Source organism: Rutilus rutilus (assembly GCF_951802725.1).
Source record: "Rutilus rutilus genome assembly, chromosome: 6".
Classification (NCBI taxonomy): domain Eukaryota; kingdom Metazoa; phylum Chordata; class Actinopteri; order Cypriniformes; family Leuciscidae; genus Rutilus; species Rutilus rutilus.
In genome coordinates this window covers 49,992,773-50,001,802 of record NC_140214.1, presented here as the reverse complement: position 1 = coordinate 50,001,802, position 9,030 = coordinate 49,992,773, and positions in this window count along the sequence as shown.

The window sequence follows — 9,030 nt, the reverse complement described above, 5'->3', positions numbered from 1 at the left end:
TCGCAATAAACAAAGCAAAACTGTACATAACGGTTCAAAATGTTGACGTCAGTAAGATTTTTTTAATGAAATTAATATTTTTATTCAACAAGGATCGATGCTAGCCTGGCTAACGTCAGACCTCTTTCTCTTTTTTAGACGTGGTCTGGGAACCACATGTTCATTTTCTCGTAGGAGGCGTGGTTTACGAATGCCCAGAGCCGTTTATTGGGCGCTACAAATGTCTATCAAATGCGCCTGTACGTAGCTCATAGCCAATCGTTTCAATTATACCAGATGACGTATGTAGAGCGACAGATATTCAACGAAGAAGACGACGATGGGTCAGAGATTTGGATGGGTCAGAGTCCTGCACGGGTCCGATTTTGTAAATCCACACCCGCCCGTACCCGACCCGTTTCCCGACAGCAGCACTAATTAAAATCTGCACCCGACCCGCTTAAAATAGAACCGACACCCGACATAAAATCAGTTTAGACTATCAAAAGTTACCACAAAACTGAGTAGCCTTATAACATTTTACCAGTCGAACAGACGCGGCTACAACACTATATCTGCCACGCAATTTCGTCTAGCCTACATCTGACCATTCTGGGTTCAAACACGCCCTGCACACCACACACACTGAACAGTGTTAAATATGAAAAATACCGTTCGATAGAACTGCTTTGTTACCACAGTGTCTGCGTGCTTCCTCAGGGATGAAGTTCCACATTTACGGCTATCCAATCCAACACGAAAATGTTTGCAGCAAAGCCTTTCACAATATTTTCTTCAGATAACTCCAAATTTCTCCCACACACTGGACTTGATTTTTGATGACGTATTGTCGACAACTTTACAATCTCCACTTGCTATTCTTTTCTTCAACTCCTCAGCATCCATCTCGACGACTGCAAGCAGATCGCGCACGCGGGTATGTCGTCATCGTCTTGCTGCTCCCTCCCCGTTCTGTGATTGGTTCCCTAGCTGAGGCGAAAATCTTGTCCATGGTATCCAGGCTGCCTAGCAGCGTGAATCAAATCGCGCTGCGCTCAAGGCAGCATGGGGAAACCCAGGCTAGATCGATGCATTAAATTGATCAAAAGTGACAGTCAAGGGTTTTACACGGTTAAAAAATCTACTTCATATAAATGCTGTTCTTTCAACTTTGTTCATCAAATAATTCTGCATAAAATGTATCATGGTTTCCACAAAAATATGAAACTGTTTTCAACATTGATAATAATAAGAAATGTTTCCTGAGCAGCAAATCAGCATATTAAAATGAATTATCATCATGACTGGAGAAATGATGCTGAAAATTCAGCTTTGATCACATGAATAAATTACAGTTTACTATGACATAGAAAACAGATAGCCTATGTTAAATTGTAATATTACAGATTTGTTTTGTTTTTTACAGTATTTTTGATCAAAAGAATGCAAAAGAGAATTTAAAATTCAAACTTTTGAACAGTAGGCTAGTACTAGTAGGCTAGTACTATAATTATGGTAGTTTTGTAAAAGTCACTGACTAATTACAGGTGAGTTGAGAGCACAAATCACAAAATATTTAGTAGTCATGAAAACGTATTCAGATTTAGCATATTAATGATGCATTCACCTCATAAATCATGACACACTGCTCTAGCACAGGAAAGTGCATACAAGTTCAAGTGCATGCTTTTAAAATTAAAAAGTATTGGTATCGGTATCGATATCGATATCGGCGATACTGGCCCTGTATTTACTTGGTATCGGATCGATACTGAAATTTGCAGTATCGCCCACCACTAGATCCAAGCTTGTAGAAGGAAGACAAGGCAAAAGAAGGCGTCTTATATGAAAGTTGTAAAAAGATTGAAGGAGTTGACAACAGTTCCAGATCTGGGATTGGATAAATTGTCTATATGTGATTGAATATGTAATGAAGGGGTGTAATGAAATGAATTATAAAAAGTACAGTGAAACATGTGAGAAGCAGAAGCTGTGAAGAGAAGACAGCCTCTCCCTTGTTTGATGGTCCAAGCCTGACACTATGGAGCGAATTATGTGCCATAATTAAACAAACAAATCCAGCATTTTGCAAACAAACTCGATCTACTTCGCAAAGGAAAACTCGACTCGCAAACAAACAGAAAGCAATGTGCAAGTACAAAGGTCAGTTTGAGTGAAAATGCAGTGGAGTAACACATATGCATTATGTTTTACAGATATAAATAAATAAGCCAAGAAAATACTTCACAAATAAATACAAACCATCCTACAAATTGCATGTAACCTTTGAACAAATACCAAATCTAGTGCATACAAATGCATATCTGTCTGTTATGATTGTGTGACACTTGGCTCGATTTTCTCACAAATGCGTCCAGGCAGATTTTCTCACAAATGCGTCCAGGCAGATTTTCTCACAAATGTGTCCAGGCAGATTTTCTCACAAATGTGTCCAGGCAGATTTTCTCACAAATGCGTCCAGGCAGATTTTCTCACAAATGCGTCCAGGCAGATTTTCTCACAAATGCGTCCAGGCAGATTTTCTCACAAATGCGTCCAGGCAGATTTTCTCACAAATGCGTCCAGGCAGATTTTCTCACAAATGCGTCCAGGCAGATTTTCTCACAAATGCGTCCAGGCAGATTTTCTCACAAATGCGTCCAGGCAGATTTTCTCACAAATGCGTCCAGGCAGATTTTCTCATAAATGCAGTTGAGCAGCTTCCTCTTCTAAAACAGTAGATGGCGCTAAACTAGGGGATTAATTTAGCGCTAGTCTCCCGGGAGAAGCACTGATTTGAAACTTGCCTTTGCCTACAGCTGAGGAAAATGACCGGTAAACGGGTGTGTTTCTGTCTTATTTGATCTATAATTAACCTTTTTGAGGTTTTCTTTTGCAAAATGTTTATTGCCAAGGCAACAGCGGCATTCCAAGAAATGATCTTATCTGAGACTTCGTCTGTGGTATGGGGCAATTCTCTATTGCCTGGATCCTTTGAACTTGAGGTTTAAATATTGACAGGGTCAAGACTCGTAAGATATGGGAAACACAGTTGCAAACGGACTTTGCATTTCCATTTTAAATTTGGCAGTCACTGTGTGTTCGCTTAGACGAAAAAGCAAAGGGAAATGCCCGATTTGCAGTTGCGTTTGGATTATGTCACATTTTATGCGTCCACAAATTGAAAACGCAATTGCAAATACAATTTGCAATTCCTTTTGAATAATGTCCAGAATATCATTCCATATCTCACTTTGACAGATATGGGACTGGCGAAAACAGAGGCCTTGTGGTTTTCCAAAAATCACGTGTGTTTTAAGGTGGACTGTGTACAGTTGAGACACCTTAAATAACTGGTAACACTTTACAATATGGGTGCACTAATACGCATTAATTCATGCTTACCTAATGCACAGATAATCATGTGTTAATGTATGACTCATGAAAAACTAAACCATTAATTAATGATTGCTGCATCAGCAACTAATAAAGATTCTATATGATCAATAGATTAAGTAATATATGAATTGTTATTAATTAAATGTGTCACAATGTATTAATTCCTTAATAACATATTTTTAATTAACTAATAGTGTAAATGAATGCATTAATTGCCACAATGGGTTGAAGTCATGTAAAACTGGCATATTTCATGGTATTGTGTCATGCAAGGTCATTGCAAAATCTAGAGAAATGTGCGAGGTGGCAAGCGGAGGACAGTTGAGACACACGTGTATCTACTGTCCCCGTGATAGAGCTCTATTACCAAACACACTGTTTAGTTGTTCAGTGTTACGATAACAGGTTAAACGTCATAATTAGCCAGCATAGGACACAAATGAAAATAAAATTTGATATTTGTGATATTTAATGAATATATTCACTAAATATAAACTTCTTATGGGTATTATTGATTGATAATATCTTAGTCTACAAGCTAATGTAATGTCATGTGGAAATTCACTTCTTTTCAGTATCTATTTTTGTGTGAAAAATCAAAACACAAAAAGTGTCTCAACTGTACTCAGTCTCTAAAGCATTCCTCTTTTGAAAACCATTGATGTGAAATGTCTACTAAATAAAAATATGCCATTGTCAATGTGTTTTTTCACTGACTAGAACATGTCATTAACCCTGTAAAACCTCTGGGCTCTGAGGTATTTTTGGGGTCCTTGAGATGTTTTGACATGCCCTGATGAACATAAACACACACACACACACACACACACACACACACACACATATATATATAAGTGGAATTTTGGAATTTATTTAGAATATGTGACACTGGACCACAAAACCAGTCACATGGGTCAATTTTCTGAAATTGAGATTTATACATCATCTGAAATCTGAATACATAAGCTTTCCAAAGATGTATGAGTTGTTAGGATAGGACAATATTTGCCCAGGTTCAACTATTTGAAAATCTGGAACATTGAGAAAATCTCCTTTACTCAACTCAACTTTATTTATAGAGCACTTTCAACACCGCAAGTGGAACCAAAGTGCTGTACAGAAACATATAAAACAGAAAACAAAAACATAAAAACATGCAAACATATGACACATACTGTATATACACAGCTTACAAAGCATTTTCAAATGCTAAAGAGAACAAATACACTTTAAGCGCACTCTGAAAAACACCCAAAGATGGAGAAGATTTTCCAGACAGAGGAAGGTCATTCCAGAGCCTAGGAGCTGCAACAGAGAACGCCCGATCACCTTTACATTATAAACCAGATTGCGGAACCATGAGGAGCAATTGATCATTTGAGCGCAGAGATCTACTGGATTGACAGCGACTGATTAAATCAGTAACATACTCTGGTGCTAGGCCATGCAGATCCTTAAAAAACATACAACAATGCTTTGTAATGAATTCTGTATCGCATGGGTTACCAATGTAGTTTAATTAACACAGGAGTAAAATGCTCTCTCTCCCGTTAAAAGTCTGGCAGCTGAGTTCTGAAGAAGCGTCAAACGGGAGAGAGAGAAGCCTTGACTCACACCCACATACAACACATTACAGTTGGTTTCTCACGCTAGACAGGTTTTCCCAGGAAACGACCCTAGTCATCCTCCACACACCCCTTATTTCCAAATAAAACCATAGGCTATATGGCCATTCTACACAATTGGTTCGAAGTTAGAAACGTCTTTCCCACAAATTTTGTATGCATGCAAATTGTATAATATCCAAGGTAAAGATTTCTAGTAATTGTGCAGTTAATTCATACTGTATTTTCAGAAAGTGTTGGAATATTTTTCCTCTCCCCAAGTTTGTCACTAATGAAGCAAAATAATAAATGATGTAATGAGAAGGCTTATATTGACCTATTAAGATTTTGGGTAACACTTTATAATAATGTTCAGTTGTAAGTCATTTATAAGTGGTTAGTTAATGATGAACTAATCATTTACAAAACATTCAGAAATAATTAGCAAGTGATATATTAACATTTTATGAATGTTTTGTAAATTCCGTTACAAGTAATTTACAAGTGATTAGTAAATGATTAACTAATCATTTACGAAACATGACTATGCATTCATAAATGATTAATTAGTGATAGGTTAATTATTGTATGTATGTTTTGTAGATTCAGTTATAAGTCGTTTACAAACATGAATATGCGTTTCATAAATGTTTAATAAATTGTTTTGTTTTTTTGCGTGTATGTAGCAATTAGAGGGTGCAAAAAGGGTTGTAAATGCCTTGTATACACGTACAGATCATTTGTAACAGGTCATTAACAGTGTTCAACACAATGAACTGAACAATCAACTGAATGTTATTATAAAGTGTTACCACAATTACAATTTCAACAATATTTCAAGTGTAATCTTTCTTTGTAGCGTAACGTTTATCATACGTATTTTAAAGTTAAGGATTCATTAGTTTGGAAATACATTGGAACAAACACTATAATAACATCTAAGTTGATAATTCAATATACCTACTTTTTTTTTGACAAAACATTCCATACTATATATTTAACATATGAGCAGAAATCTCCTGAGTTACAGTTACAGTTCCCTAGCGGTTATGGGCACAGACAAAAAGCCATGTGTTGCAGGCTATTTCCTCTGAAGGCCTCCTCTGTGGTTGTCACCTGGGCGTTGTCAAGTCACCTTCATTTATACAGCGCTTTTAACCCTCTGGGGTCGGCTCGATTTATTTCACATAGCAGCAAATATTCTCTGTTTATGTAATCTATATGAAAAGAGAGAGACGTCAGTCGCTCTCATTTCAGCTCATTATAGCTCATTATCTGTTAATGTGAACACGCCAACTGAGAGCGCGCGCTATTCAAACGCAAATGATCTGAGGCAATCCATGCGAACCTGTGAACGCCCACATCAGCTCGACAAAACACATCAAGTTTAATCAGATTAATGTACTTTACATCGCCTTGCTAGGCTGTGAGGAATAATCCTGGGAAATTTACCTCAGAAGTGCTGATTTAGTGTGATTTCGAGAAGAAAACTTACATCTCTTACTTACAACTTACATCTGTTCTCCCGCCTTCATGATGCCACACATACATTTTCTTACGCAATGAAAAATCAAAATCGCAGAGCAATGAGGACACTGTCACCAAGAGACAAGACAGAGCATGTTTCTTTTGACATGGAGTCTCAGGTTTCAAATTCTGTCCGTTTTATTATGAAATTCAAACTGTAAATACATGAGACGTATCAGATCGCTGGAGAGCCCCTCAGGTCAAGTGGCACGTGAAATGATCATCTCTTCCTGTTTACTACTAGTTAGTAAGAATGGATCAATCAGTGTTTCAACTGTGGAAAGATGTCAATAAAGCAGCTGGAGAACAATGTCATGTAACGTAACATTTAGCCTACCACAGGAAAGCCATTTATGACCATATCATGTTAGTTAGTGTAATGTTGGGACTCGTGACGAAAAGAAATAAACAAGGAGAGAGAACGATTTGTTTACAACATTGTCCACGCTTTACTTCATTTCTTTTTCTTCTCTTCTTCTGATCGATGACAAACGAAGCCTCACTTTAGGCTTGTTCGACTTGAACCGGCGCTGCACAAACCGATCGGTTTATAACATCAAAGTACCGCGAGAGCGAATAGAGAGCAGACGGCTCCTTATGCTTTTGAATCGCTCTCGCGGTACTTTGATGTCATTCACCGATCGGTTTGTGCAGCGCCGGTTCAAGTCGAACAAGCCTAAAGTGAGGCTTCTACAGATCGTATTTAACGAGTCAGATTGTTGCCTCAGTCAGGCTGATGGGTTTGTGAGGAGAGTGCTGTACTTTGAAAGTTAATCAATATATTACATTTAAATAAGCAAAATTTATTTTTCGCTACTTAGGCTATTATTTTTTGTTGTTGTGTCTTTTTGTTTTTGTAAAATCTTTGCACTTTTTGGTTATTTTAGGTAATTTGGTGTTGGTATTTGGGTTTAGGGTGGGGTTAGGGGATAGGGGATAGGGTGCTGGTGTTTGGTGAAGGGTTTGTATTTAGAGCGATGGCAACAGCCAAAAATAATAAAAATAATTAAAAACTTTATCAACTTTCTGTCATTCCAAACAGTTGATCAAGCACTATCAGTAACAAGTGTCATAAGCACATTTAATCAGTGGCGTTTTCTTGCGGAGGCCAAGGGAAGCCAGGCTTCCTCACTTTTTCAGAATATAATCGTCATTTAATAAACACTTTTGTTTTCACAGTTTACGCAATCCTTCTGTCATCTCCTCATCGTCTCTCTTCATTCATTACTGAGTGTTTTATGATGTGTAAAACAGCGCCCCTATAAAAGTGACATGGTGAATGAGCGTTGAAAACATGGTACTGCACCCTGTGTCTGTGAGGAGGCCAGGCTGAGTTGGCATCCCTTGATAGAAAAAAAAAAGAATGACTAACCAATCAGGTGACGCTATTGTCACGACACTGCTCCCCTGTGATTGGTCAGGACAGTGTCAAGGGAAGCCATGAACTTGTTGGCATCAAGCCAATCACATCACGTTATCATCGTCAATGAATTAATGAATGAAATAGCGGAAGATTTGTGGTTTTGTGCCCATCTTTTTAATTCCTTTATTTATTGACCATACACTCAAAACAAAACAAAGACACATTTAAATGTAAGCCTTACAAACAACCTTTTCACACGTAAGTTTTTCAAGGCGACCGTTATTGATCGTAGTATCACTTTATGGTTCCCATGGAGACGCGTCTTTCATTGCTTGTCACACCGCAGGCACAATAGCGCTGAATGATCAGCTTTTATTTCCTTTTTTTATTCAAAATTTCACAAATTTATTAGCTATAGCAGGATATATCTGATATTCCGTTTGTCAAATATGTGCAAGAGGGTGTGTTTTGTTGTTCAAACACCTTTATAACAATCGCGTTAGTTGAGCTGTATGCGCAACATATTTTAGGTATCTACGTGCTCAAAGTGTTGGATTGTAACAAGCGTAAGTCCCGGTAAGAAGATGCTGGGCGCTCTAATAGTTCATCCAAATAGCAACATATAAATGGTAACGTATGATTTTCTGCCCCCACCCCTTAAAACACACAGCTTAGAGGTTGTGTCTTAATTGGCTTCCTCAGAAATTTTCCCCACGCCACGCCACTGCATTTAATAACAGATGATCTTATCAGACAATGTCCTTATTCATTGTGTGTGTGTGTGTGTGTGTGTAGAGAGAGAGAGAGAGAGAGAGAGAGAGAGAGAAGGCCTACATTAGATCTTATTGAATCATATAAGCTCATTTTATATTTTAATTGTCACACTTTAATGGGTAAAATCATTTATTTAATGAACAAATCAAACACAAACATGTAAGGCTTTTATTTGTGCACATAACATTGAAACTATGGAGTGTGTTGTGGTTGCTTCACCTGCCAGAGCTTCTAACACAGGCTTCTGGCTGCTTTATTTTAAATAAGCACCAGATGGCGCTGTTCTCTGCGCTGTTCTCCACACTCTCGAAGCTTTGAATCTTTTCCCGGAACAGTCAGGGGAAAGCCTCAGTGATTCATGAGGCATCATTTCCCCATCCCTAA